The sequence below is a fragment of the Octopus sinensis genome, linkage group LG2 (assembly GCF_006345805.1).
Source record: "Octopus sinensis linkage group LG2, ASM634580v1, whole genome shotgun sequence".
NCBI lineage: Eukaryota > Metazoa > Mollusca > Cephalopoda > Octopoda > Octopodidae > Octopus > Octopus sinensis.
The window spans coordinates 3136353-3163916 of record NC_042998.1 but is presented as its reverse complement, the minus strand read 5'-3'; the positions used below and the strand labels follow the sequence as shown (position 1 = coordinate 3163916).

The window sequence follows — 27564 nt, the reverse complement described above, 5'->3', positions numbered from 1 at the left end:
AGCGTATTATACACAAGGTTTAGGTTTTTCAGAAGTACAGCCCCCTAAAAATCCCCTGCGTATTATACTCAAGGGCGGACTATACTCGAGGATTTACGGTATGTGTGTGTGTACATACACATACATAAACACACACACACACACATATATATATATATATATATATATATATATATATATATATTATATATATATATATATATATATAATATATATATATATACACACGTGTGCGTGTGTCTGTGTGTACAATACAATGATATTCAGAATAAAAGACTGTCCAGTAATAGATATAGAGAAACCCCTGTTAATGAATGCGTACACAAACATCAACACAAGGAATACTGGTGAAGCATTCACTTCAAAACATCTGTCAAGTGTAAACATAACATGCAGGATATTGTTGTTTGGGTCAAACATGAAAAAGTACGGACCGTCATAGAGACCAGCTGTTTTACTGATGTGAATACCTGTTTGGAAATCAGAGAAAGAGAATAACTATGGACAACTGCTTCGAAACCTGTAGGTTCTAGAACCAGATTATTGATTCACATTTATACCAATAATAATTTATGCTCTTGGTAGTGTAAGTAAATGTCTAAGTGACAATCTGAATAAGCAAGGGTTTTCAAAAATGTCAACCAGCCCGCACGTTACAAATACAATCTGTAAATGGAATAGAAAATATATGCAAGATTTTTCTCTTGTTTAAAATGTAACAGTTTTCCTTATCTGCTTTCAAGCGATGGGACTTTGTATCATTGTTAGAATCTAGCTCCTTCTTCATACGCAAAATTTAGATAATTAAAAACAGAAAACGGGTGTGTTTGTGTGTGCGTCTGTGTGATGTTGTCTGATTTAAAATAAATTAAAATTGAGTTTTAATTTTTTAATTTTTAAACTTAAAAAGAAGAGACGTTGAATAAGTTATGTTTTAAGTATAAAAAGCAGTGCACCGATTCACCCGTCATACAGGCACACACGCACCCACACACACACGGGGCGCGTGCCCGCCATAGACACTCAGAATTAGAGGATGAAGTTTTAAAACATCAGGTTTAAACATTTAAGTACCGTATTGTGGATTAGCGTTAATGAAAATTATTTTCAAAGGCGAAAACAGGAAGAATTCCTGAAACTGCAACTGAACAAATTTCAAATGGAGATATCCAGATAAGAAAGTCTGACTTCTGGCATCTGTTGTGATATCTTCGGACACTTTTCTTCGGTATTAGATTTACACAGTGAAGCATAGCGTTATCATAACTACTAAGAATAACTAACAAATACATTTTACTTTAAAATAATTCACTGATTAAATAAATTCATGTACAGCCAATGGATAATTTCCCACCACAGAGCAATATATTCTTGAATTAAAAGAAAAGTATATAATTTTTTTCTTTTTTAATCAGAGATGTCGGAATTGAACCTGTGATCGTCAGATGTGTTATCAATTATGCCAGTCGGCTTCACGTGAGTTATTGGGACATTAAATTAATATAAAGTTTGTCTACTTTCCACCACTGCTTTGCCAAACGATTAGCATACAAATGTGTATACGTACACACACATAGGCAAATATTAGTGAATTATATCGTTACGTTTCTTAGAGCAACGCAGCGAAGAGTATTTCTAAATCAATTTTTAAAAAATATATATATACGAGCTTGCCAGGAGTCGAACCTATAATCTTCTGATCCGTAGTCAGACGCGTTATCCATTGCGCCACAAGCCCCGTGCCCGAACACGAGGTTCTACTTTTCCAATAATCTTTAAGTAATGTGAAGCTAGCTTTAATTGTATACACTTAACTCCTGCGACACGTGCGGAGCGCCGTCTTCTTTAGTCTGTTCACTCATTTGTATGCCCCAAAACACACACATACACAAACAATTATGAGCAATTTATGCGTGAAATTATTAATAAATAGTGTTTATAGGCGCAGGAATTGCAAACCACACGATTCTGGGTTCGGTCCCACTGCGTAACACCTGTGGCAAGAAATTCTTTGACTGACCCAAACCTTTTTAGTGGATTTAGTAGTCGGAAACCAAAAGAAATCCGTTGTGTGTGTGTGTGTGTGTGTCTGTATATATATATATATATATATATATATATATATATGTGTGTGTGACCATACTAAACCTACCCTATCCGACATTGATTTCAACCCAGAAGACATAGCAAGAGCCATAGAAAGCTCTCCATGCACTCGGCTGCGGGGCCTGACGGTTTCAATGCCATGATACTTAAAAACTGCAAGGCACAATTGTCGAAACCCGTTTACATGATATGGAGGGAATCTATGGAGAATGGCAAAATACCAAATGCATATAAAGAAGCACACATAACTCCAATACATAAAGGGGATAGCAAATCAAAACCAAAGAACTACCGACCAATCTCACTGACATCACACATTATCAAGGTCTTCGAAAGAATAGTTCGTGGAAAACTGGTTGAGTTCCTGGAATCCAACAATCTGATGAATTGCAACCAGCATGGATTCAGGTTAGGTAGATCATGCCTTTCCCAACTACTGGCACACCATGACCAAATCCTAGAAAATCTAGAGAATGGATACAACACAGATGTCATCTACCTCGACTTTGCCAAGGCATTTGACAAGGTAGATCATGGCATCCTGGGTCACAAACTTCGAAAGCTAGGAGTAGGAGGAAAAGTTGGTACATGGATACACGAGTTCCTTACAAATAGAACTCAAACAGTCACTGTGAATGGAACCCATTCAACACCATCACCTGTGACCAGCAGTGTTCCTCAGGGTACAGTACTCGGCCCAATCCTGTTTCTCATCCTCATCTCTGACATAGATGAAGATACAACCAGCAACGTCTCATCCTTTGCTGATGACACCAGGGTCATGAGACAAATCAAAGACGAGGTGGATACAGAGGCCTTACAAAAGGACCTGACCACCATATATAAATGGCAGGAAACAAACAACATGTTGTTCAATGATAAGAAGTTTGAACTAATTCGCTACGGAACAGATCAAGATCTGAAAAATACAATAAACTACAGAAACCCATCAGGACAACAAATAATGGAAAAACAGTATGTGAAAGATTTAGGCATCCACATGGGAACCAGCCTAAAATTCAGAGAACACCTTGACTCAGTCTGTCTTACTGCAAGAAAGTACAGCGGGTGGATCTTGCGCACCTTCAAATCAAGAGATACCTCAAGAATGAAAACCCTCTGGAACAGTATGATACTTCCGAGGATTGACTACTGTTCTCAGTTGTGGTCACCAACAACAAAGGGCCAACTATCTAAGATAGAATCGCTCCAAAGAAATTTTACCTCATACTTCTCAGAAACGAGGGACCTGGACTATTGGCAAAGACTCAAAACCTTGAGGATGTACTCAATAGAAAGAAGATTTGAGCGATACCGAATTATATACATTTGGAAAATGATAGAGCAGAAGGTGCCAAACTTTGGTATCAAAACCTACCACTCACTGCGCCACGGAAGACGCTGCCAGCTGCCACCAATCAACAAAAAGGCTGGCCAGGCAGCAAAAACCCTGCGAGAATCAAGTCTGTTGGTTCGAGGAGCACAACTGTTCAACACCATTCCGGTACATGTCAGAAATCTATCGGGATGCAGTGTGGAATCATTCAAATTGCAACTGGATAGATACTTAAGCACCATTAGAGATGAACCCCATCTCCCAGGATATACACAACGAGCACAAACTGACTCAAACTCGCTCCTACACATGTCAAATTTAAGCAGAGAATACAACCTGGCAACCACACCAGACTCTGAGGGTGGAGTCTTCGACTTGGCCTGAGCATGGACTCAAACCCAAATGAAATGAAATGAAATGAAATATATATATATATATATATACATACATATTCTGTGTGTGTTTGTGTGTGTGTGTGTGTGTGTGTGTGTGTGTGTGTGTGTGCACGCGCGCACATCTTTGTATCTTTGTCACCACTACCAATTGACAACCGATGTTAGTGTATGTAAGTCCCTGTAACCTAGCTGTTCAGCACAAGATATCGATAGAATAAGTTCCCGGCTTAAAAAAATAAAAGTACTGAGGCCGATTCATTCAACTAAATATTTTTCATGGTGGCGCCCCAGCATGAGCGCAGTCCAATGATTGAAGCAAGTAAAAGATAAACTAGTGCAAGTCTCTGAAAGTAATTTTTGTAGATAAAAAAAAAATGTATCCGAACATGCTATGAGTTGAACCTGGAACATTCTGATTCCATGTCAGTCGCAGGTTCACAAGTCACCGTACGTGTGTTCCTTTATACTTAATCAGTTTCTTATCCCAGACGATAATAGTATGGTCCGTGCGCAGAACGCGTCACACGCATACAAAACATGTTCAATTATACGCAAACATGTATAATTATACAAATATGTATAATGATTTACGGAAATACGTAGAATTAGGCATAAATTTCCGAAATACATCAACCAAAATATTTATTAGCATCACTTTCCCAGATGTTTCTGAAATATAATTTCTTCGAACTTGCCAGGATTCGTCTCTGGGATCTGCAGATCATGAGACTTGCCCTCACAGGAATTATTAGTGCTACGTATCTGGAAATGTCTGAACTAACATAAGACATATCTAATTTCCTTTTGGCAAACATCTAGTCGATATACATATACATATACATATACACACACATATATATATATATATATATATATATATATATACAAATAATCAGAGAGGGAGAGGGAGATATTATCCATCTAAATATAAAATATAGGCATAATTTTTCAAATATACGAACAAGTGTTTCTTAGAACAACACACTAAAAGGTATCTGAATTTTAAAGAAAAGTAAAGACTTATATTGGAGTTTAGCTCGATTCGAAACTGCAACTCTCCGCTCCATATTATAGACTCTAACATTAGCCCTTGCAACACGAATATACTGCTACTTTTCCGATAATTTCATTAAGTAATGTGAAGCTGGCTTAAAGTGTCTTAAAAATATATGCGACTCCAACGACAAGTGCTGTGCGCCGCTTTCTTTAAGCTGTTTACTCATTAGCATGTACATACACACATACGCCCACATACACATGAGCAAAAAAATAGTCATGTTCATGTGTAACTTAGGCGTGAATTTTAATAGTGAAACATGGGCAGTAATAAAGAGATTATCAAACAGGCCAGATGGTAGATCTTTTCGGTTTGAACGGCAGTTTTTAACATAATTTCTAGGTAACTAAAAAATGTTTAACTTCGTATACTGGTAGAATGTGTTTATAAAACATCTTTTTCTCTTGGCTTTCTTGAGAAAATCTATAGTTTGTAAGATATTTGTTGTTTTTTTTCTTCAATTTCTGCAATTTCAACCAATCACTGACGTCTATTGAGTTAAAAACATTCTGTGCCGTATGAATATGTCCCTCGTTTAAGAAACAGATTGGGTTTATTTACATTTGTGAAGAAAAAAGATACCCTTGCCCCCATCCCTAACCCTAACCATAACCAACCCTAACCCTAAAACAGATTGAAATGCAATAGATCGATACTAGGGTCATAATTATGGGTGACAATTTCATATGACACCGCTAGAAAAAGCTGTCATTCAAACCGAAAAGATCCCAGATAGTTGCTATGCAATAATGCTACGAATGGACTTAAATATGAAATGGCAGCAAACGAATGCCTTTCTGCAGACCTGCCGAAAGTTAGCGAGAAGATCAGGTAAATATGACTGCGACTAGCTGGTCACTGCGTGCGCTACCATCAGCTGGAGGAATCCAAATGAATTTTGTGGAACCCACTTTATGTTCATGTAAAAAAAGGAAAACGTTTTCGAGAACTTCATTGCACATATTGGCCTGGAATCATGAAGTGTGACGCACAAAACAGATACGTACAAAAACAAAAAAAGTTAGCGTATTAATATTATTGATATGCTGTAATTTTTGAAACGAATGATGTAAAATGTATACCAACACTACATTCCCGAGATATAAAATGATTACGAACTTACCAGGATTCGAACCTGGAATCTTCTGATCCGTAGTCAGACGCGTTATCCATTGCGCCACAAGCCCTCGACGGGGGCTAATCTTCGCTACATATGTACTAATTTCTTTACTGACTAACTGTTGCTGTTGACATACAAAGACATACACATGGCTGCGCACATGCACACATGATTATTTGAATTTCTGAAATACACCAATAAGGAATTTTCAGCGCCATTTCCCCGAATGTTTCTGAAACAAAATGCGTCCGAATTTACCCGGTTTCAAACCGAAGATCTCCTGACCCGTAAGCAAACGCATTATCCATTGCAGCACAGGGCCTCGCGTAGTCCGTAGCAGATGTTTGTGCAGTAATTTCTTAACTAATTTTCATTGACTGTCAAAGACAGACACACACACACACACGTATGCATGTACATACGTATAAATCATGAACATATATGCTTTTATTCTTTTACTTGTTTCAGTCATTAAAGTACCGCATTTAGTCGAACAAATCGACCACGGGAATTATTCTTTGTAAGCCTAGTATTTATTCTATTGTTGTCTAAAGCGAACGCTAAGTTACGGGTACGTAAACACACCAACATCGGTTGTCAAGCAACGGTGGGAGGACAAACACAGACATGCAAATACATATATATATATATATATATAATATATATATATATATATATATAAAGTGAAATATATATAAAGTGAAATATATATATATATATATACATATATACATGAATATATATATACATATATATATATATAAGCAAAACATTCAAACACTGAGATCTGAAATCAGATGTCACTACTACAACGGGCTTCTTTCAGTTTTCGTCAACCACTCTTACTTCCCAAATGTTTCCGAAATAAAATTATATGAATATGAGCTTGCTAGGAATTCGAACCCAGAATATTCTAATCCGTAGTCAGCTGTATTAGCCATTGCGCCACAAGCCTTGAAGTGAACAAATCTACCAACTTATCTACTAATTTATTTACTAAATCCTGTTGAGCAGAGGCAAAGGTACAAAAGCCTTTACGTGCACATTTACTTGTGCACACAAACACACGCACAAATGATTATATAAATTTCTGAAATACACCAACAAAAAAATTAGCACCACTTTCCCCAATGTTTCTGAAATAAAATGCACGCGATTTCTCCAGGATTCGAACCTGGAATCTTCTGACCCATAATCCATTGCTTTACACGACATCGCATAGTCAATAATCGATGTTTTTTACAGTAATTGATTTTTCTAACTTTCCTTTGACTGACAAATACATGGGCGCGCGCATAAACACGCACGAATATACATGCACATGGCGGAGATGTAAACAGACCCCTTCCTCCTTTAGAAAAAATCATTTTTACGGAATCCCACCTTTTCCGCCATGGATCCTGAAAAAAATTTTTCAAAAATTGCAACTTCAAAATTTCCCTCCCCACACTCCCCATTTCTTCATTTTTTTCACATTTTCAGGAATTTTTTTTTTTTTTTTTTTTTTTTCGCAAAATACGTACAAAAATACGGATATTATGATTCTGAAAACAAATAGTTTGTAAAATTTCAATTTTTCAAAAAAAAACCAAAAAAGATTACCTCAAACCCTCCCTTCCTGATTATACGGCCTTGGCCTCCATGCACATGCTAGAAATAACAGCCGAATCTCACAAAACTGCGATGACATAACGAAAGAAATATGGAATCAATCTACTCACCTTTCTGCAAAGATTTCTTTCAGAGGTAATTTCCCGTACGATAAAGTGAAATTAAAGTGTTCGTTTTTGTTTGTTTGTTTTGTTTTTACAACTGAAACCTCCGCCATGTGCGCCGGTGGAATTTAGTGGGGATAAGCTTCGGCAATGTGTTTGTGAAATGTATAGAAATTCTGTAATTTTTTTTTTTTTTTTTTGAAAAGTTGAAAGTTTACAATTTTTTTCAGGATCATAATCTCCGTATTTTTCTATGTATTTAGCAAAAAACAGCTTCCGAATAAAGTGAAAAATGAAGATGGAGGGTGGTTTAAATATTTTAAAGTTGCAATTCTTTTGAATTTTTTTTTTTTTTTTTTCAGAATTGAAATCTCCAAAGCCGAAAACGTGGGATTCCGTGAAAAAGCAAACTTTTATAAGGATTGCGGTGGGGTGCCTTTACGACTCGGCCATGTGCGCCTAATCATGAATGTATGCTTTAATTTCTAAAATGCATCGTCTAAAATATTCATTAGCACTACTGACCGAAATAAAATGAAAGCGAGATTGCCAACATTCGAACATGCAATCTTCTGACCCGTAATCAGACGTGTAATCCATTGCGTCATAAGCCCCACGCTCTTTAACCTTTACTGCTTGCGCGCTGATCTCTTTACTGACCTCTGTTCACTGTCCAAAGAGACAGATCAGCGCGCATGCTGACACACACATAACGTGCACACGTATAATCATGAATATGTGCTTTAATTTTTAAAATGTATTGTGTAAAATGTTCATTAGCACGACTTTCTCCCAAATGATACAGAAATAAAATGAATACGAGCTTGCCAGGATTCGAACCTGGAATCTTCTGATCCGTAGTCAGACGCGTTATCCATTGCGCCACAAGCCCCCGACGGATGATGTTGGCTACATATATTCTAATTTCTTTACTATCTCCTGTTGTTAATGTACAAAGACCCAAGCACGATCGCACGCACACACACATGATAATTTAAATTTCTGAAATACTTGAACAAAACAATTATTAGCACCACTTTCCAAGATGTTTATCAAAGAAAATGCACCTGATTTAGCCAAAGTTCGAACCTGGAATCTTCTGTCTCGTAACCAGGCACCTTCCTCGGGTAGTCAGTAGTACCCTCTCCTGGTACTATTGGCCACTTCCTCTGGAGGAGTCAGTCGTAGGCTCCCCCCCCTTCTGGAGCAGCTCCCTGTGACTTCCAATCTTCTCAAGGTCTACTACTACCTCTCGCACTTCCAATGTGTTTGCAGCGTTGGTCGTGCGACTACCCGCCGCCGCATAACTCCCGACGTGTTCTGGCGAACACTCCGTTTCAAAATTCTTCACCCCAAACTAGGGAAAAGAAAGTCAAACGAAAAGCAAGCCCTTAGGCGAAACCGTAATAACAGCAACAGTATTCCAGGGAACGAACAGAAGGCACGCAGCCGCAAACAAAATCACATCTTTTCAAACGAAATAACTTCGCAACAGAAAAAAAAACGTCTATCTAGATCCGTATAATGTGAACGATTGCGCGTTGTACTTCGCGTCATAGGACCTCAGTTAGTAAGTGGATGTGACTGCCAAAGATTATACATATGCCCGAATATACTTGCATACGGACAATCATCAATACAAGTCTCAATTTCTGAAATGTATCATCTAAAAGATTTATTCGCTCTACTTTGCCCTAAATATTTCCGTTATACAATGAATACAAGCTTTCGAATCTGGAAACTTTTAATGCGTAGTCAGACGCGTTATCCATTGTATCACAAGCCCTCGGTGTTAAGGTGTCTACTCCGTATACCCTAACTTCTTTACTAATTCTTGTTGTTGACATACAAAGATACAGACACCCTGGTATGCTAGCAAGCACGTGCACTCACGCACACGTGCGTACGCACATGCACACACACCGATGATTATATAATTTTATATAATGCACCAATAAAAATATTATTAGCACTATTTTCCCCGATGTTCCTGAAGTAAAATGCGTCCGAATTTGCCAGAGTTCGACACTGGAATTTGTGATCGGTTATTAGACGCGTTATCCATTGCGCCTCGCGTAGTCAGAAGTTGACGGTTATGAAGGAATTTTTTCACTTTCATTGACTGTCAGAGACAAGCACACGCGCGTGCAAGCTTACACGAATATACAGGCATACGTATAATCATGACAACATGCTTTCATTTCTGAAATGCATCGTCTGAAATAATCATTAGTACAACGTAACCAAATGTTTCTAAGACAAAAAAAAATGAACCTGAGCTTGTCAGGATTCGAACCAAGAATCTTCTGACCCGTATGAAAACGTGTAATGCTTTGCGATATCAGCAGTTACTTGTCAACCAACTCAGATATGCACACTTACAAACATATACGTACATCCATATAATCGTTAGATGTATAAATTTCAGATATATATAATATAAAATATTCACTACCCCAGCTTTCAGAGATAAAATTATTACGAGCTCGCCAGGATTCGAACCTGGAATCTTCTGATCCGTAGTCAGACGCGTTATCCATTGCGCCACAAGCCCCACAACTGCTAGCTGTTCGTACTTAGCTCGTAATCTTTTTACTAACTCCTGTAGCGACCAAAGATACAGTCATTCCTGCGGGCGCACATAAACACGCATACACACTCGCGCGCACAAATGATCATACAAATTTCTCAAGTACACTAACGAAAATTTTATTAGCACTACTTTCTTCCATGTTTCTGAAATAAAATGCACCCGATTTTGCCAGGGTTCCAATCTGGAATTTCTGATCCATAATCCATTGCCCCGCACGACCTCATATAGTCAGTAAAAATTTTTAAATAAATGCGCCCTTTTAAAGCCTAGCCAGGTTCATGGGCCCGGTTTCCCGGTTTCAATGGCGTATGTGTTCCCCAGCTGGATGGGATGCCAGTCCACCGCAGCGTTACTCATTTTTGCCGGCTGAGTGGACTGGAGCAACGTGAAATGAAGTGGTTTTCTCAAGAACACGATACGTTGCCCGGTCCAGGAATCGAAACCACAATCTTACGATCATGGTGCTGACACCCCTAACCACTAAGCCACGCGCCCCCACCGCATAGTCAGTATGTTGATATTTTTACAGTAATTGCTTTACTAGTTTCCGTTGACTGGCGAATATATGGGTGCGCACATAAACACGCACGAATATACATGTATGTATATAATCATGAATTTATGCTTTATTTTTCTAAAAGGCATCGTTTAAAAATATTCATTATGAGTTACTTTCCGAAATAAAAGGAATACGAGATTGCCAACATTCGAGCATTGGAATCCGACGCGTAATCCATTGCGTCACAATGCTCTTAACCGTTAATGCTTGCGCACTGATCTCTTTACTAACCTCTATTCACTGTCGAAGACACAGATATGCGCTCGCGCTGACACACACACACAAACAATTAACGTGCATAGGTATAATAATGAATATATGCTTTAATTTCTAAAATATCGGATCTTTTCGGTTTGAACGGCAGTTTTTTCTAGCTGTATCATATGAAATTGTCAACCATAATTATGACCTTAGTATCGATCTATTGCATTTTAATCTATTTTAGATTTAGGTTAGTTAGGGTTAGGGGTGGGGTAGGGTATCTTTTTTCTTCACAAATGTAAATAAACCCAATCTGTTTCTTAAACGAGGGACATATTCATACGGCACAGAATGTTGTTTACGTCACTACCCCAGCTTTCAGAGATAAAATTATTACGAGCTCGCCAGGATTCGAACCTGGAATCTTCTGATCCGTAGTCAAACGCGTTATCCATTGCGCCACAAGCCCTACGCTTAATAATCATTCCTACTTATTCCTAATTTCTTTACTGCCTAACTCTTGTTGTAGACAAAGATACAGACACACATGCGAGCACTCACAGACACGGACACCCAACACACACACACACACACACACACACACACACACACACACACATACACACTCGACAAAGGCGTCCTGTTTTGCCAGAGCTCGCACACAGAATCTTCTGCTCCGTAAATAGACGCGTAATTGATTGGTTGTAATTGCCGAAATTGAAGAAAATATCTTACTAATATCTTACAAACTATAGAATTTTCTCAATAAAGCCAAGGGAAAAAGATGTTTTATAAACACATTCTACCAGTATACGAAGTTTAAAATTTTTAGTTACGTGGAATTATTTTTAAAAACTGCCTTTCAAACCGAAAAGATCCAAAATATTTATCAGCACTACCTTCTCAACAAAATGTTTCTGAAATAAATTGAATACGAGCTTGCCAGGATTCGAACCTGGAATCTTCTGATATGTTATCAATTTTGCCACAATCCCCACTGATAATAATCGACCCTACTTAGTTACTAAGTCCTGTTGTGCACAAACAAAGGAAGCGACACCATTGCGTGCACGCACGTACGCGCACACTCACACACGGACGGACACACACACGCGAACACATAATTATATGAATTTCTGAAATACATCAATAAGATGTGCGCGCGCTGACGAACATACAAACAATTAACGTGCATACATATAATCATGCATACATGCTTTAATTTTTAAAATGTATAGTGTAAAATATTCATTAGCACGACTTTCCTCCAAATGTTACTGAAATAAAACGATTACGAGCTTGCCAGGATTCGAACCTGGAATCTTCTGATCCGTAGTCAGACGCGTTATCCATTGCGCCACAAGCCCTCATTAGATATTCAATCGCTAGGTATATTCTAATTTCTTTATTGACTAACTCCTGCTGTTGACATACTAAGAAACAGACACACCTGCATGCGAGCGAACTCACTCACACACACACACACACACTCTCGCACGCACGCACGCACACACACACGCACACTCACACGCGATTATATAAATTTCTGAAATATATCAACATAAAACTTATTGACACCACTTTCCCAGATGCTTCTGAAATAAAACAAGGATTTTTCCAGGATTAGATTCTGGAATCTTCTCTCTCGTAATCAGGCGCGTTGTCCGTTGTGTCATGGAAGCTCAGGTAGTCAGTGGCTGTGACTGTCAAAGATTGTACCTGTGCTCGAATAGCTTTGATTTCTGAAATGTATCATCTAAAATATTTATTAGCACAACTTTGCCCTAAAATATTACCGTAATAAAATGTATACGAGCTTCCTACGATTCGAACTTCGCATTTTTTGATGAGTAGTCAGAGACGTAATCCATTGCGTCGTACACAATACACGCTAATGATTGCATAATTTAGACGCGTTATGCATAGTGCCCCAGGGTCTCGCATAGTGAGTAGTTGATGCTTATGAAGGAATTCTTTTACTTTCATTGCCTGTTAAAGACAGGCAAACACGCGCGTGAAGGCTCGCACAAATATACGTGCACACGTATAATCATGAATATATGCTTTCATTTCTGAAATGCATCGTCTAAAAGAACTACGTACCCAAATGTTTTTAAAATAAAATTAATGTGGACATGTCAGGATTCGAAACCGGAATCTTCTGACCCATACAAAAAACCTGTAATATATATCGGCAGTTAGTAATCACGCTGTAATCTATTTGCTAACTCTTATTCATTGTCATCAACACAGATATGAACACGCGCTGACACAGACTCAGAAACATATACATGCATACATACAATCATTAGATGCATAAATTTCAGATATACATCATAGAAAACATTCACTACCCCAGCTTTCAGAGATAAAATTATTACGAGCTCACCAGGATTCGAACCTGGAATCTTCTGATCCGTAGTCAGACGCGTTATCCATTGCGCCACAAGCCCTACGCTTAACAAGCATTCCTACTTATTCCTAATTTCTTTACTGCCTAACTCTTGTTGTAGACAAAGATACAGACACACATGCGAGCACTCACAGACACGGACAACCAAACACACACACTCGTCAAAGGCGCCCTGTTTTGCCAGAGCTCGCACACAGAATCTTCTGCTCCGTAATTAGACGTAATTAGGGTTTCGCATAGTCATTAGTATGACGTGTATTCAGCTGAATAAAATTACTGCCATTGTTTGTCAACAACAACTATCGGCCGTGTATATTTCGTTTGTCACTGTTATTTATGACAACCCTAACCCTAAAACCTTAATCCTAACCCTAAAACCTTAACCCTAATCCTAAAGCCCTAACACTAACCCTAAAACCCTAAAACCTTAAAGCTAAAACCAGTACAAACGCACGAACGATGATGCTTATGAAGGAATTCTTTTACTTTCATTGCCTGCCAGAGAAAGGCAAACATGCGCGTGAAGGCTCGCACGAATATACGTGCACACGTATAATCTTGATGGCATGCGGTTAATATATAGATCTATATATTAACCTGACATGCTTTCATTTCTGAAATACATCATCTAAAATAATCATTAGTACAACGTACCAAATGTTTTCAAAATAAAATGAATATGAACATATCAGGATTCGAACCCGGAATCTTCTGACCTGTACGAAAACGTGTAATGCATTGCTCTGTTGGGAGTTACTACTTACACACTCATCTTTCTGCCAATTATTATTTACTGTCAACAACACAGATATGCACAGTTGCTGATACTCACTCAAAAATATATAAGTACATGCATATAATCACCAGATGTATAAATTCCACATCATAAAAATATTCACTTCCCGAGATATAAAACGATTACGAGCTTGCCAGGATTCGAACCTGGAATCTTCTGATCCGTAGTCAGACGCGTTATCCATTGCGCCACAAGCCCTACGTTTACCAAACGTTCCTACTTATCTCCTAATGTCTTTACTGCCAACACCTGTTGTCGAAAAAGATACTGACACACCTGCGGTCACTCACAGACACGGACACCCAAACACACACACACAGACACAGACAACACACACACACAAACAAAAACATACACTCGTGCACACACTTGGTACATTATCTTCAGATATTCACCACAAATATCATTAGCACCAATCCACCATGTTCTGAAATAGATGCATCCGATTTCCCAGGTTCGAACCTGGAATCCATTGCGCCACAAGCCCTCGGTATAACAACGGTTACTCCGTATACTCTAGCTTATCTACTGACCCGTGTTGTTGACGTTGAAAACTGCCGTTCAAAGGGAAAAACATCCAAAATATTCACTACCCCAACTTCATGAGATATATAAAACGAATACGAGCTTGCCAGGATTCGAACCTGGAATCTTCTGATCCGTAGTCAGTAGACGCTATCCTTGCATCACAAGCCCTCGGTACAACAACGGTTACCCGCGTATACTCTAAATTATCTACGACCATGTTGTTGACGTTGAAGACTGCCGTTCAAAAGGAAAAACGTCCAAAATATTCACTACCCCAACTTCATGAGATATAAAATGATTACGAGCTTGCCAGGATTCGAACCTGGAATCTTCTGATCCGTAGTCAGACGCGTTATCCATTGCGCCACAAGCCCTCGGTATAACAACGGTTACTCCGTATACTCTAACTTCTCTATGACCGTGTTGTTGACGTTGGAAACTGCCGTTCAAAAGGAAGATATCCAAAATATTCACTACCCCAACTTCATGAGATATAAAACGAATACGAGCTTGCCAGGATTCGAACCTGGAATCTTCTAATCCGTAGTCAGACGCGTTATGCATTGCCCCACAAGCCCTCGGTATAACAACGGTTACTCCGTATACTCTAACTTATCTACTGACCCATGTTGTTGACGTTCAAAACTGCCGTTCAAAAGGAAAAACGTCCAAAATATTCACTACCCCAACTTCATGAGATATAAAACGAATGCGAGCTTGCCAGATTCGAACCTGGAATCTTCTGATCCGTAGTCAGACGCGTTATCCATTGCGCCACAAGCCCTCGGTATAACAACGGTTACTCCGTATACTCTAACTTATCTACTGACCCGTGTTGTTGACGTTGAAAACTGCCGTTCAAAAGGAAAATATCCAAAATATTCACTACCCCAACTCATGAGATATAAAACGAATACGAGCTTGCCAGGATTCGAACCTGGAATCTTCTGATCCGTAGTCAGACGCGTTATCCATTGCGCCACAAGCCCTACGTTTACCAAGCGTTCCTACTTATCTCTTAATGTCCTTACTGCCTAACACCTGTTGTAGAAAAAGATACTGACACACCTGCGGTCACTCACAGACACGACACCAAAAACACACAAACACAGACACAGACACACACACACCACACAAACAAACATACACTCGTGCACACACTTGGTTACATTATCTTCAGATATTCACCAACAAAAATATCATTAGCACAATCTCCACCATGTTTCTGAAATAAGATGCATCCGATTCCCCAGGGTTCGAACAGGGGAATCCATTGCGCCACAAGCCCTCGGTATAACAACGGTTACTCCGTATACTCTAGCTTATCTACTGACCCGTGTTGTTGACGTTGAAAACTGCCGTTCAAAGGGAAAAACATCCAAAATATTCACTACCCCAACTTCATGAGATATAAAACGAATACGAGCTTGCCAGGATTCGAACCTGGAATCTTCTGATCCGTAGTCAGACGCGTTATCCATTGCATCACAAGCCTCGGTATAACACCGGTTACCCCGTATACTCTAACTTATCTACTGACCCATGTTGTTGACGTTGAAGACTGCCGTTCAAAAGGAAAAACGTCCAAAATATTCACTACCCCAACTTCATGAGATATAAAATGATTACGAGCTTGCCAGGATTCGAACCTGGAATCTTCTGATCCGTAGTCAGACGCGTTATCCATTGCGCCACAAGCCCTCGGTATAACAACGGTTACTCCGTATACTCTAACTTATCTACTGACCCGTGTTGTTGACGTTGAAAACTGCCGTTCAAAAGGAAGATATCCAAAATATTCACTACCCCAACTTCATGAGATATAAAACGAATACGAGCTTGCCAGGATTCGAACCTGGAATCTTCTAATCCGTAGTCAGACGCGTTATGCATTGCGCCACAAGCCCTCGGTATAACAACGGTTACTCCGTATACTCTAACTTATCTACTGACCCATGTTGTTGACGTTGAAAACTGCCGTTCAAAAGGAAAAACGTCCAAAATATTCACTACCCCAACTTCATGAGATATAAAACGAATGCGAGCTTGCCAGGATTCGAACCTGGAATCTTCTGATCCGTAGTCAGACGCGTTATCCATTGCGCCACAAGCCCTCGGTATAACAACGGTTACTCCGTATACTCTAACTTATCTACTGACCCGTGTTGTTGACGTTGAAAACTGCCGTTCAAAAGGAAAATATCCAAAATATTCACTACCCCAACTTCATGAGATATAAAACGAATACGAGCTTGCCAGGATTCGAACCTGGAATCTTCTGATCCGTAGTCAGACGCGTTATCCATTGCGCCACAAGCCCTACGTTTACCAAGCGTTCCTACTTATCTCTTAATGTCTTTACTGCCTAACACCTGTTGTAGAAAAAGATACTGACACACCTGCGGTCACTCACAGACACGGACACCCAAACACACACACACAGACACAGACACACACACACACACAAACAAACATACACTCGTGCACACACTTGGTTACATTATCTTCAGATATTCACCAACAAAAATATCATTAGCACCAATCTCCACCATGTTTCTGAAATAAGATGCATCCGATTTCCCCAGGGTTCGAACCTGGAATCCATTGCGCCACAAGCCCTCGGTATAACAACGGTTACTCCGTATACTCTAGCTTATCTACTGACCCGTGTTGTTGACGTTGAAAACTGCCGTTCAAAGGGAAAAACATCCAAAATATTCACTACCCCAACTTCATGAGATATAAAACGAATACGAGCTTGCCAGGATTCGAACCTGGAATCTTCTGATCCGTAGTCAGACGCGTTATCCATTGCATCACAAGCCCTCGGTACAACAACGGTTACTCCGTATACTCTAACTTATCTACTGACCCATGTTGTTGACGTTGAAGACTGCCGTTCAAAAGGAAAAACGTCCAAAATATTCACTACCCCAACTTCATGAGATATAAAATGATTACGAGCTTGCCAGGATTCGAACCTGGAATCTTCTGATCCGTAGTCAGACGCGTTATCCATTGCGCCACAAGCCCTCGGTATAACAACGGTTACTCCGTATACTCTAACTTATCTGCTGACCGTGTTGTTGACGTTGAAAACTGCCGTTAAAAGGAAGATATCCAAAATATTCACTACCCCAACTTCATGAGATATAAAACGAATACGAGCTTGCCAGGATTCGAACCTGGAATCTTCTAATCCGTAGTCAGACGCGTTATCATTGCGCCACAAGCCCTCGGTATAACAACGGTTACTCCGTATACTCTAACTTATCTACTGACCCATGTTGTTGACGTTGAAAACTGCCGTTCAAAAGGAAAACGCCAAAATATTCACTACCCCAACTTCATGAGATATAAAACGAATACGAGCTTGCCAGGATTCGAACCTGGAATCTTCTGATCCGTAGTCAGACGCGTTATCCATTGCGCCACAAGCCCTCGGTATAACAACGGTTACTCCGTATACTCTAACTTATCTACTGACCGTGTTGTTGACGTTGAAAACTGCCGTTCAAAAGGAAAATATCCAAAATATTCACTACCCCAACTTCATGAGATATAAAACGAATACGAGCTTGCCAGGATTCGAACCTGGAATCTTCTGATCCGTAGTCAGACGCGTTATCCATTGTGCCACAAGCCCTCGGTATAACAACGGTTACTCCGTATACTCTAACTTATCTACTGACCCTTGTTGTTGACGTTGAAACAAGCCGTTCAAAGAAAAAGATCCAAAATATTCACTACCCCAACTTCATGAGATATAAAACGATTACGAGCTTGCCAGGATTCGAACCTGGAATCTTCTGATCCGTAGTCAGACGCGTTATCCATTGCGCCACAAGCCCTCGGTATAACAACGGTTACTCCGTATACTCTAACTTATCTACTGACCCGTGTTGTTGACGTTGAAAACTGCCGTTCAAAAGGAAAAGATCCAAAATATTCACTACCCCAACTTCATGAGATATAAAACGATTACGAGCTTGCCAGGATTCGAACCTGGAATCTTCTGATCCGTAGTCAGACGCGTTATCCATTGCACCACAAGCCCTCGGTATAACAATGGTTACTCCGTATACTCTAACTTATCTACTGACCCGTGTTGTTGACGTTGAAAACTGCCGTTCACAAGGGAACAGATCCAAAATATTCACTACCCCAACTTCATGAGATATAAAACGATTACGAGCTTGCCAGGATTCGAACCTGGAATCTACTGATCCGTAGTCAGACGCGTTATCCATTGCCCCACAAGCCCTCGGTATAACAACGGTTACTCCGTATACTCTAACTTATCTACTGACCCAGTTGTTGACGTTGAAAACTGCCGTTCAAAAGGAAAAGATCCAAAATATTCACTACCCAACTTCATGAGATATAAAACGATTACGAGCTTGCCAGGATTCGAACCTGGAATCTTCTGATCCGTAGTCAGACGCGTTATCCATTGCCCCACAAGCCCTCGGTATAACAACGGTTACTCCGTATACTCTAACTTATCTACTGACCCGTGTTGTTGACGTTGAAAACTGCCGTTCAAAAGGAAAAGATCCAAAATATTCACTACCCCAACTTCATGAGATATAAAACGAATACGAGCTTGCCAGGATTCGAACCTGGAATCTTCTGATCCGTAGTCAGACGCGTTATCCATTGCGCCACAAGCCCTCGGTATAACAACGGTTACTCCGTATACTCTAACTTATCTACTGACCCTTGTTGTTGACGTTGAAAACTGCCGTTCAAAAGGAAAAGATCCAAAATATTCACTACCCCAACTTCATGAGATATAAAACGATTACGAACTTGCCAGGATTCGAACCTGGAATCTTCTGATCCGTAGTCAGACGCGTTATCCATTGCTCCACAAGCCCTCGGTATAACAACGGTTACTCCGTATACTCTAACTTATCTACTGACCCGTGTTGTTGACGTTGAAAACTGCCGTTCAAAAGGAAAAGATCCAAAATATTCACTACCCCAACTTCATGAGATATAAAACGATTACGAGCTTGCCAGGATTCGAACCTGGAATCTTCTGATCCGTAGTCAGACGCGTTATCCATTGCACCACAAGCCTCGGTATAACAACGGTTACTCCGTATACTCTAACTTATCTACTGACCCGTGTTGTTGACGTTGAAAACTGCCGTTCACAAGGGAAAAGATCCAAAATATTCACTACCCCAACTTCATGAGATATAAAACGATTACGAGCTTGCCAGGATTCGAACCTGGAATCTTCTGATCCGTAGTCAGACGCGTTATCCATTGCGCCACAAGCCCTACGTTTACCAAACGTTCCTACTTATCTCCTAATGTCTTTACTGCCTAACACCTGTTGTAGACAAAGATACTGACACACCTGCGGTCACTCACAAACACGGACACCCAAACCACACACACAGACACAGACACACACACACACAAACATTCACTCGTGCACACACTTGGTTACATTATCTTCAGATATTCACCAACAAATATCATTAGCACCAATCTCCACCATGTTTCTGAAAAGATGCATCCGATTTCCCCAGTGTTCGAACCTGGAATCCATTGCGCCACAAGTCCTCGGTATAACAACGGTTACTCCTTATACTCTAGCTTATCTACTGACCCGTGTTGTTGACGTTGAAAACTGCCGTTCAAAAGGAAAAACATCCAAAATATTCACAACCCCAAATTCATGAGATATAAAACGAATACGAGCTTGCCAGGATTCGAACCTGGAATCTTCTGATCCGTAGTCAGACGCGTTATCCATTGCGTCACAAGCCCTCGGTACAACAACGGTTACTCCGTATACTCTAACTTATCTACTGACCCATGTTGTTGACGTTGAAGACTGCCGTTCAAAAGGAAAAACATCCAAAATATTCACTACCCCAACTTCATGAGATATAAAACGAATACGAGCTTGCCAGGATTCGAATCTGGAATCTTCTGATCCGTAGTCAGACGCGTTATCCATTGCTCCACAAGCCCTCGGTATAACAACGGTTACTCCGTATACTCTAACTTATCTACTGACCCGTGTTGTTGACGTTGAAAACTGCCGTTCAAAAGGAAAATATCCAAAATATTCACTACCCCAACTTCATGAGATATAAAACGATTACGAGCTTGCCAGGATTCGAACCTGGAATCTTCTGATCCGTAGTCAGACGCGTTATCCATTGCGCCACAAGCCCTCAGTATAACAACGGTTACTCCGTATACTCTAACTTATCTACTGACCCATGTTGTTGACGTTGAAGACTGCCGTTCAAAAGGAAAAACATCCAAAATATTCACTACCCCAACTTCATGAGATATAAAACGATTACGAGCTTGCCAGGATTCGAACCTGGAATCTTCTGATGCGTAGTCAGACGCGTTATCCATTGCGCCACAAGCCCTCGGTATAACAACGGTTACTCCGTATACTCTAACTTATCTACTGACCCGTGTTGTTGACGCTGAAAACTGCCGTTCAAAAGGAAAAGATCCAAAATATTCACTACCCCAACTTCATGAGATATAAAACGATTACGAGCTTGCCAGGATTCGAACCTGGAATCTTCTGATCCGTAGTCAGACGCGTTATCCATTGCGCCACAAGCCCTACGTTTACCAAACGTTCCTACTTATCTCCTAATGTCTTTACTGCCTAACACCTGTTGTAGACAAAGATACTGACACACCTGCGGTCACTCACAAACACGGACACCCAAACACACACACACAGACACAGACACACACACACACAAACATTCACTCGTGCACACACTTGGTTACATTATCTTCAGATATTCACCAACAAAAATATCATTAGCACCAATCTCCACCATGTTTCTGAAATAAGATGCATCCGATTTCCCCAGTGTTCGAACCTGGAATCCATTGCGCCACAAGTCCTCGGTATAACAACGGTTACTCCTTATACTCTAGCTTATCTACTGACCCGTGTTGTTGACGTTGAAAACTGCCGTTCAAAAGGAAAAACATCCAAAATATTCACAACCCCAAATTCATGAGATATAAAACGAATACGAGCTTGCCAGGATTCGAACCTGGAATCTTCTGATCCGTAGTCAGACGCGTTATCCATTGCGTCACAAGCCCTCGGTACAACAACGGTTACTCCGTATACTCTAACTTATCTACTGACCCATGTTGTTGACGTTGAAAACTGCTGCCGTTCAAAAGGAAAAGATCAAAATATTCACTACCCACCCCAACTTCATGAGATATAAAACGAATACGAGCTTGCCAGGATTCGAATCTGGAATCTTCTGATCCGTAGTCAGACGCGTTATCCATTGCTCCACAAGCCCTCGGTATAACACCGGTTACTCCGTATACTCTAACTTATCTACTGACCCGTGTTGTTGACGTTGAAAACTGCCGTTCAAAAGGAAAATATCCAAAATATTCACTACCCACCCCAACTTCATGAGATATAAAACGATTACGAGCTTGCCAGGATTCGAACCTGGAATCTTCTGATCCGTAGTCAGACGCGTTATCCATTGCGCCACAAGCCCTCGGTATAACAACGGTTACTCCGTATACTCTAACTTATCTACTGACCCGTGTTGTTGACGTTGAAAACTGCCGTTCAAAAGGAAAAAGAACCAAAATATTCACTACCCCAACTTCATGAGATATAAAACGAATACGAGCTTGCCAGGATTCGAACCTGGAATCTTCTGATCCGTAGTCAGACGCGTTATCCATTGCGCCACAAGCCCTCGGTATAACAACGGTTACTCCGTATACTCTAACTTATCTACTGACCCGTGTTGTTGACGTTGAAAACTGCCGTTCAAAAGGAAAAAGAACCAAAATATTCACTACCCCAACTTCATGAGATATAAAACGAATACGAGCTTGCCAGGATTCGAACCTGGAATCTTCTGATCCGTAGTCAGACGCGTTATCCATTGCGCCACAAGCCCTCGGTATAACAACGGTTACTCCGTATACTCTAACTTATCTACTGACCCGTGTTGTTGACGTTGAAAACTGCCGTTCAAAAGGAAAAGATCCAAAATATTCACTACCCCAACTTCATGAGATATAAAACGATTACGAACTTGCCAGGATTCGAACCTGGAATCTTCTGATCCGTAGTCAGACGCGTTATCCATTGCGCCACAAGCCCTCGGTATAACAACGGTTACTCCGTATACTCTAACTTATCTACTGACCCTTGTTGTTGACGTTGAAAACTGCCGTTCAAAAGGAAAAACATCCAAAATATTCACTACCCCAACTTCATGAGATATAAAACGAATACGAGCTTGCCAGGATTCGAACCTGGAATCTTCTGATCCGTAGTCAGACGCGTTATCCATTGCGTCACAAGCCCTCGGTATAACAACGGTTACTCCGTATACTCTAACTTATCTACTGACCCGTGTTGTTGACGTTGAAAACTGCCGTTCAAAGGAAAAGAACCAAAATATTCACTACCCCAACTTCATGAGATATAAAACGATTACGAGCTTGCCAGGATTCGAACCTGGAATCTTCTGATCCGTAGTCAGACGCGTTATCCATTGCGCCACAAGCCCTCGGTATAACAACGGTTACTCCGTATACTCTAACTTATCTACTGACCCGTGTTGTTGACGTTGAAAACTGCCGTTCAAAAGGAAAAGAACCAAAATATTCACTACCCCAACTTCATGAGATATAAAACGAATACGAGCTTGCCAGGATTCGAACCTGGAATCTTCTGATCCGTAGTCAGACGCGTTATCCATTGCCCCACAAGCCCTCGGTATAACAACGGTTACTCCGTATACTCTAACTTATCTACTGACCCGTGTTGTTGACGTTGAAAACTGCCGTTCAAAAGGAAAAAGAACCAAAATATTCACTACCCCAACTTCATGAGATATAAAACGAATACGAGCTTGCCAGGATTCGAACCTGGAATCTTCTGATCCGTAGTCAGACGCGTTATCCATTGCGCCACAAGCCCTCGGTATAACAACGGTTACTCCGTATACTCTAACTTATCTACTGACCCGTGTTGTTGACGTTGAAAACTGCCGTTCAAAAGGAAAAAGAACCAAAATATTCACTACCCCAACTTCATGAGATATAAAACGATTACGAGCTTGCCAGGATTCGAACCTGGAATCTTCTGATCCGTAGTCAGACGCGTTATCCATTGCGCCACAAGCCCTCGGTATAACAACGGTTACTCCTTATACTCTAACTTAGCTACTGACCCGTGTTGTTGACGTTGAAAACTGCTGTTCAAAAGGAAAAAGAACCAAAATATTCACTACCCCAACTTCATGAGATATAAAACGATTACGAACTTGCCAGGATTCGAACCTGGAATCTTCTGATCCGTAGTCAGACGCGTTATCCATTGCGCCACAAGCCCTCGGTATAACAACGGTTACTCCGTATACTCTAACTTATCTACTGACCCGTGTTGTTGACGTTGAAAACTGCCGTTCAAAAGGAAAAGATCAAAAATATTCACTACCCCAACTTCATGAGATATAAAACGATTACGAGCTTGCCAGGATTCGAACCTGGAATCTTCTGATCCGTAGTCAGACGCGTTATCCATTGCCCCACAAGCCCTCGGTATAACAACGGTTACTCCGTATACTCTAACTTATCTACTGACCCTGTTGTTGACGTTGAAACTGCCGTTCAAAAGGAAAAAACCAAAATATTCACTACCCCAACTTCATGAGATATAAAACGAATACGAGCTTGCCAGGATTCGAACCTGGAATCTTCTGATCCGTAGTCAGACGCGTTATCCATTGCGCCACAAGCCCTCGGTATAACAACGGTTACTCCGTATACTCTAACTTATCTACTGACCCGTGTTGTTGACGTTGAAAACTGCCGTTCAAAAGGAAAAAGAACCAAAATATTCACTACCCCAACTTCATGAGATATAAAACGATTACGAGCTTGCCAGGATTCGAACCTGGAATCTTCTGATCCGTAGTCAGACGCGTTATCCATTGCGCCACAAGCCCTCGGTATAACAACGGTTACTCCGTATACTCTAACTTATCTACTGACCCGTGTTGTTGACGTTGAAAACTGCCGTTCAAAAGGAAAAACATCCAAAATATTCACTACCCCAACTTCATGAGATATAAAACGAATACGAGCTTGCCAGGATTCGAACCTGGAATCTTCTGATCCGTAGTCAGACGCGTTATCCATTGCGTCACAAGCCCTCGGTATAACACACTACCGTATACTCTCGTATACTCTAACTTATCTACTGACCCGTGTGTTGACGTTGAAAACTGCCGTTCAAAAGGAAAAGATCAAAATATTCACTACCCCAACTTCATGAGATATAAAACGATTACGAGAGCTTGCCAGATTCGAACCTGGAATCTTCTGATCCGTAGTCAGACGCGTTATCCATTGCCCCACAAGCCCTCGGTATAACAACGGTTACTCCGTATACTCTAACTTATCTACTGACCCGTGTTGTTGACGTTGAAAACTGCCGTTCAAAAGGAAAAAGAACCAAAATATTCACTACCCCAACTTCATGAGATATAAAACGAATACGAGCTTGCCAGGATTCGAACCTGGAATCTTCTGATCCGTAGTCAGACGCGTTATCCATTGCGCCACAAGCCCTCGGTATAACAACGGTTACTCAGTATACTCTAACTTAGCTACTGACCCGTGTTGTTGACGTTGAAAACTGCTGTTCAAAAGGAAAAAGAACCAAAATATTCACTACCCCAACTTCATGAGATATAAAACGATTACGAACTTGCCAGGATTCGAACCTGGAATCTTCTGATCCGTAGTCAGACGCGTTATCCATTGCGCCACAAGCCCTCGGTATAAACACGGTTACTCCGTATACTCTAACTTATCTACTGACCCGTGTTGTTGACGTTGAAAACTGCCGTTCAAAAGGAAAAGAACCAAAATATTCACTACCCCAACACTACCCCATTCATGATATAAAACGATTACGAGCTTGCCAGGATTCGAACCTGGAATCTTCTGATCCGTAGTCAGACGCGTTATCCATTGCGCCACAAGCCCTCGGTATAACAACGGTTACTCCGTATACTCTAACTTATCTACTGACCCGTGTTGACGTTGAAAACTGCCGTTCAAAAGAAAAGAAAAAGAACCAAAATATTCACTACCCCACACTTATTCATGAGATATAAAACGAATGCGAGCTTGCCAGGATTCGAACCTGGAATCTTCTGATCCGTAGTCAGACGCGTTATCCGTTGCGCCACAAGCCCTCGTATAACAACGGTTACTCAGTATACTCTAACTTATCTACTGACCCGTGTTGTTGACGTTGAAAACTGCCGTTCAAAAGGAAAAAGAACCAAAATTTCACTACCCCAACTTCATGAGATAAAACGATTACGAACTTGCCAGGATTCGAACCTGGAATCTTCTGATCCGTAGTCAGACGCGTTATCCATTGCGCCACAAGCCCTCGGTATAACAACGGTTACTCCGTATACTCTAACTTATCTACTGACCCTTGTTGTTGACGTTGAAAACTGCCGTTCAAAAGTCAAAGATCCAAAATATTCACTACCTCAACTTCATGAGATATAAAACGATTACGAACTTGCCAGGATTCGAACCTGGAATCTTCTGATCCGTAGTCAGACGCGTTATCCATTGCGTCACAAGTCCTCGGTATAACAACGGTTACTCCGTATACTCTAACTTATCTACTGACCCGTGTTGTTGACGTTGAAAACTGCCGTTCAAAAGGAAAATATCCAAAATATTCACTACCCCAACTTCATGAGATATAAAACGAATACGAGCTTGTCAGGATTCGAACCTGGAATCTTCTGATCCGTAGTCAGACGCGTTATCCATTGCCCCACAAGCCCTCGGTATAACAACGGTTACTGTATACTCGTATCTCTATCTATCTACTGACCCTTGTTGTTGACGTTGAAAACTGCCGTTCAAAAGGAAAAACATCCAAAATATTCACTACCCCAACTTCATGAGATATAAAACGAATACGAGCTTGCCAGGATTCGAACCTGGAATCTTCTGATCCGTAGTCAGACGCGTTATCCATTGCGTCACAAGCCCTCGGTATAACAACGGTTACTCCGTATACTCTAACTTATCTACTGACCCGTGTTGTTGACGTTGAAAACTGCCGTTCAAAAGGAAAAGATCCAAAATATTCACTACCCCAACTTCATGAGATATAAAACGATTACGAGCTTGCCAGGATTCGAACCTGGAATCTTCTGATCCGTAGTCAGACGCGTTATCCATTGCGCCACAAGCCCTCGGTATAACAACGGTTACTCCGTATACTCTAACTTATCTACTGACCCGTGTTGTTGACGTTGAAAACTGCCGTTCAAAAGGAAAAGATCCAAAATATTCACTACCCCACTTCATGAGATATAAAACGATTACGAGCTTGCCAGGATTCGAACCTGGAATCTTCTGATCCGTAGTCAGACGCGTTATCCATTGCCCCACAAGCCCTCGGTATAACAACGGTTACTTCGTATACTCTAACTTATCTACTGACCCGTGTTGTTGACGTTGAAAACTGCCGTTCAAAAGGAAAAAGAACCAAAATATTCACTACCCCCCACTTCATGAGATAAAACGATACGAGCTTGCCAGGATTCGAACCTGGAATCTTCTGATCCGTAGTCAGACGCGTTATCCATTGCGCCACAAGCCCTCGGTATAACAACGGTTACTCCGTATACTCTAACTT

At 40.6% G+C, this 27564-nt stretch overlaps 46 non-coding genes across 46 annotated transcripts; all 46 read right to left on the bottom strand.

Moving 5' to 3' along the window:
* Positions 1 to 6008: 6008 nt before the first annotated feature.
* Trnar-acg lies at positions 6009 to 6081 on the bottom strand. The gene has a single exon. It is a non-coding gene; the product is annotated as a tRNA-Arg (tRNA).
* Positions 6082 to 8548: 2467 nt separating this feature from the next.
* On the bottom strand, positions 8549 to 8621 carry Trnar-acg. Its single transcript has one exon. It is a non-coding gene; the product is annotated as a tRNA-Arg (tRNA).
* Positions 8622 to 10210: 1589 nt separating this feature from the next.
* Trnar-acg lies at positions 10211 to 10283 on the bottom strand. Its single transcript has one exon. It is a non-coding gene; the product is annotated as a tRNA-Arg (tRNA).
* A 1195-nt stretch (positions 10284 to 11478) lies between these two features.
* Positions 11479 to 11551, bottom strand: Trnar-acg. Its single transcript has one exon. It is a non-coding gene; the product is annotated as a tRNA-Arg (tRNA).
* Positions 11552 to 12376: 825 nt separating this feature from the next.
* On the bottom strand, positions 12377 to 12449 carry Trnar-acg. Its single transcript has one exon. It is a non-coding gene; the product is annotated as a tRNA-Arg (tRNA).
* Positions 12450 to 13462: 1013 nt separating this feature from the next.
* Trnar-acg lies at positions 13463 to 13535 on the bottom strand. Its single transcript has one exon. It is a non-coding gene; the product is annotated as a tRNA-Arg (tRNA).
* Positions 13536 to 14416: 881 nt separating this feature from the next.
* On the bottom strand, positions 14417 to 14489 carry Trnar-acg. The gene has a single exon. It is a non-coding gene; the product is annotated as a tRNA-Arg (tRNA).
* Positions 14490 to 15120: 631 nt separating this feature from the next.
* Trnar-acg lies at positions 15121 to 15193 on the bottom strand. Its single transcript has one exon. It is a non-coding gene; the product is annotated as a tRNA-Arg (tRNA).
* Positions 15194 to 15735: 542 nt separating this feature from the next.
* Trnar-acg lies at positions 15736 to 15808 on the bottom strand. The gene has a single exon. It is a non-coding gene; the product is annotated as a tRNA-Arg (tRNA).
* A 639-nt stretch (positions 15809 to 16447) lies between these two features.
* Trnar-acg lies at positions 16448 to 16520 on the bottom strand. Its single transcript has one exon. It is a non-coding gene; the product is annotated as a tRNA-Arg (tRNA).
* A 340-nt stretch (positions 16521 to 16860) lies between these two features.
* Positions 16861 to 16933, bottom strand: Trnar-acg. Its single transcript has one exon. It is a non-coding gene; the product is annotated as a tRNA-Arg (tRNA).
* Positions 16934 to 17066: 133 nt separating this feature from the next.
* On the bottom strand, positions 17067 to 17139 carry Trnar-acg. Its single transcript has one exon. It is a non-coding gene; the product is annotated as a tRNA-Arg (tRNA).
* A 640-nt stretch (positions 17140 to 17779) lies between these two features.
* On the bottom strand, positions 17780 to 17852 carry Trnar-acg. The gene has a single exon. It is a non-coding gene; the product is annotated as a tRNA-Arg (tRNA).
* Positions 17853 to 17983: 131 nt separating this feature from the next.
* Trnar-acg lies at positions 17984 to 18055 on the bottom strand. Its single transcript has one exon. It is a non-coding gene; the product is annotated as a tRNA-Arg (tRNA).
* A 132-nt stretch (positions 18056 to 18187) lies between these two features.
* Trnar-acg lies at positions 18188 to 18260 on the bottom strand. Its single transcript has one exon. It is a non-coding gene; the product is annotated as a tRNA-Arg (tRNA).
* Positions 18261 to 18392: 132 nt separating this feature from the next.
* Positions 18393 to 18465, bottom strand: Trnar-acg. Its single transcript has one exon. It is a non-coding gene; the product is annotated as a tRNA-Arg (tRNA).
* A 132-nt stretch (positions 18466 to 18597) lies between these two features.
* On the bottom strand, positions 18598 to 18670 carry Trnar-acg. The gene has a single exon. It is a non-coding gene; the product is annotated as a tRNA-Arg (tRNA).
* A 133-nt stretch (positions 18671 to 18803) lies between these two features.
* Trnar-acg lies at positions 18804 to 18876 on the bottom strand. The gene has a single exon. It is a non-coding gene; the product is annotated as a tRNA-Arg (tRNA).
* Positions 18877 to 19420: 544 nt separating this feature from the next.
* On the bottom strand, positions 19421 to 19493 carry Trnar-acg. The gene has a single exon. It is a non-coding gene; the product is annotated as a tRNA-Arg (tRNA).
* A 545-nt stretch (positions 19494 to 20038) lies between these two features.
* On the bottom strand, positions 20039 to 20111 carry Trnar-acg. The gene has a single exon. It is a non-coding gene; the product is annotated as a tRNA-Arg (tRNA).
* Positions 20112 to 20533: 422 nt separating this feature from the next.
* Positions 20534 to 20606, bottom strand: Trnar-acg. Its single transcript has one exon. It is a non-coding gene; the product is annotated as a tRNA-Arg (tRNA).
* Positions 20607 to 20946: 340 nt separating this feature from the next.
* Positions 20947 to 21019, bottom strand: Trnar-acg. Its single transcript has one exon. It is a non-coding gene; the product is annotated as a tRNA-Arg (tRNA).
* A 134-nt stretch (positions 21020 to 21153) lies between these two features.
* Trnar-acg lies at positions 21154 to 21226 on the bottom strand. Its single transcript has one exon. It is a non-coding gene; the product is annotated as a tRNA-Arg (tRNA).
* Positions 21227 to 21359: 133 nt separating this feature from the next.
* Positions 21360 to 21432, bottom strand: Trnar-acg. The gene has a single exon. It is a non-coding gene; the product is annotated as a tRNA-Arg (tRNA).
* Positions 21433 to 21859: 427 nt separating this feature from the next.
* Positions 21860 to 21932, bottom strand: Trnar-acg. The gene has a single exon. It is a non-coding gene; the product is annotated as a tRNA-Arg (tRNA).
* A 349-nt stretch (positions 21933 to 22281) lies between these two features.
* On the bottom strand, positions 22282 to 22354 carry Trnar-acg. The gene has a single exon. It is a non-coding gene; the product is annotated as a tRNA-Arg (tRNA).
* Positions 22355 to 22488: 134 nt separating this feature from the next.
* Positions 22489 to 22561, bottom strand: Trnar-acg. The gene has a single exon. It is a non-coding gene; the product is annotated as a tRNA-Arg (tRNA).
* Positions 22562 to 22695: 134 nt separating this feature from the next.
* Positions 22696 to 22768, bottom strand: Trnar-acg. Its single transcript has one exon. It is a non-coding gene; the product is annotated as a tRNA-Arg (tRNA).
* A 133-nt stretch (positions 22769 to 22901) lies between these two features.
* Positions 22902 to 22974, bottom strand: Trnar-acg. Its single transcript has one exon. It is a non-coding gene; the product is annotated as a tRNA-Arg (tRNA).
* A 134-nt stretch (positions 22975 to 23108) lies between these two features.
* Positions 23109 to 23181, bottom strand: Trnar-acg. The gene has a single exon. It is a non-coding gene; the product is annotated as a tRNA-Arg (tRNA).
* A 132-nt stretch (positions 23182 to 23313) lies between these two features.
* On the bottom strand, positions 23314 to 23386 carry Trnar-acg. The gene has a single exon. It is a non-coding gene; the product is annotated as a tRNA-Arg (tRNA).
* A 340-nt stretch (positions 23387 to 23726) lies between these two features.
* Positions 23727 to 23799, bottom strand: Trnar-acg. Its single transcript has one exon. It is a non-coding gene; the product is annotated as a tRNA-Arg (tRNA).
* A 134-nt stretch (positions 23800 to 23933) lies between these two features.
* On the bottom strand, positions 23934 to 24006 carry Trnar-acg. Its single transcript has one exon. It is a non-coding gene; the product is annotated as a tRNA-Arg (tRNA).
* Positions 24007 to 24140: 134 nt separating this feature from the next.
* Trnar-acg lies at positions 24141 to 24213 on the bottom strand. Its single transcript has one exon. It is a non-coding gene; the product is annotated as a tRNA-Arg (tRNA).
* A 336-nt stretch (positions 24214 to 24549) lies between these two features.
* Positions 24550 to 24622, bottom strand: Trnar-acg. The gene has a single exon. It is a non-coding gene; the product is annotated as a tRNA-Arg (tRNA).
* A 134-nt stretch (positions 24623 to 24756) lies between these two features.
* On the bottom strand, positions 24757 to 24829 carry Trnar-acg. Its single transcript has one exon. It is a non-coding gene; the product is annotated as a tRNA-Arg (tRNA).
* A 134-nt stretch (positions 24830 to 24963) lies between these two features.
* Positions 24964 to 25036, bottom strand: Trnar-acg. The gene has a single exon. It is a non-coding gene; the product is annotated as a tRNA-Arg (tRNA).
* A 345-nt stretch (positions 25037 to 25381) lies between these two features.
* Positions 25382 to 25454, bottom strand: Trnar-acg. The gene has a single exon. It is a non-coding gene; the product is annotated as a tRNA-Arg (tRNA).
* A 134-nt stretch (positions 25455 to 25588) lies between these two features.
* Trnar-acg lies at positions 25589 to 25661 on the bottom strand. The gene has a single exon. It is a non-coding gene; the product is annotated as a tRNA-Arg (tRNA).
* A 140-nt stretch (positions 25662 to 25801) lies between these two features.
* Positions 25802 to 25874, bottom strand: Trnar-acg. The gene has a single exon. It is a non-coding gene; the product is annotated as a tRNA-Arg (tRNA).
* Positions 25875 to 26013: 139 nt separating this feature from the next.
* On the bottom strand, positions 26014 to 26086 carry Trnar-acg. Its single transcript has one exon. It is a non-coding gene; the product is annotated as a tRNA-Arg (tRNA).
* A 130-nt stretch (positions 26087 to 26216) lies between these two features.
* Positions 26217 to 26289, bottom strand: Trnar-acg. Its single transcript has one exon. It is a non-coding gene; the product is annotated as a tRNA-Arg (tRNA).
* A 133-nt stretch (positions 26290 to 26422) lies between these two features.
* Positions 26423 to 26495, bottom strand: Trnar-acg. The gene has a single exon. It is a non-coding gene; the product is annotated as a tRNA-Arg (tRNA).
* Positions 26496 to 26839: 344 nt separating this feature from the next.
* Positions 26840 to 26912, bottom strand: Trnar-acg. Its single transcript has one exon. It is a non-coding gene; the product is annotated as a tRNA-Arg (tRNA).
* Positions 26913 to 27045: 133 nt separating this feature from the next.
* On the bottom strand, positions 27046 to 27118 carry Trnar-acg. The gene has a single exon. It is a non-coding gene; the product is annotated as a tRNA-Arg (tRNA).
* A 337-nt stretch (positions 27119 to 27455) lies between these two features.
* Positions 27456 to 27528, bottom strand: Trnar-acg. The gene has a single exon. It is a non-coding gene; the product is annotated as a tRNA-Arg (tRNA).
* Positions 27529 to 27564: the final 36 nt, after the last annotated feature.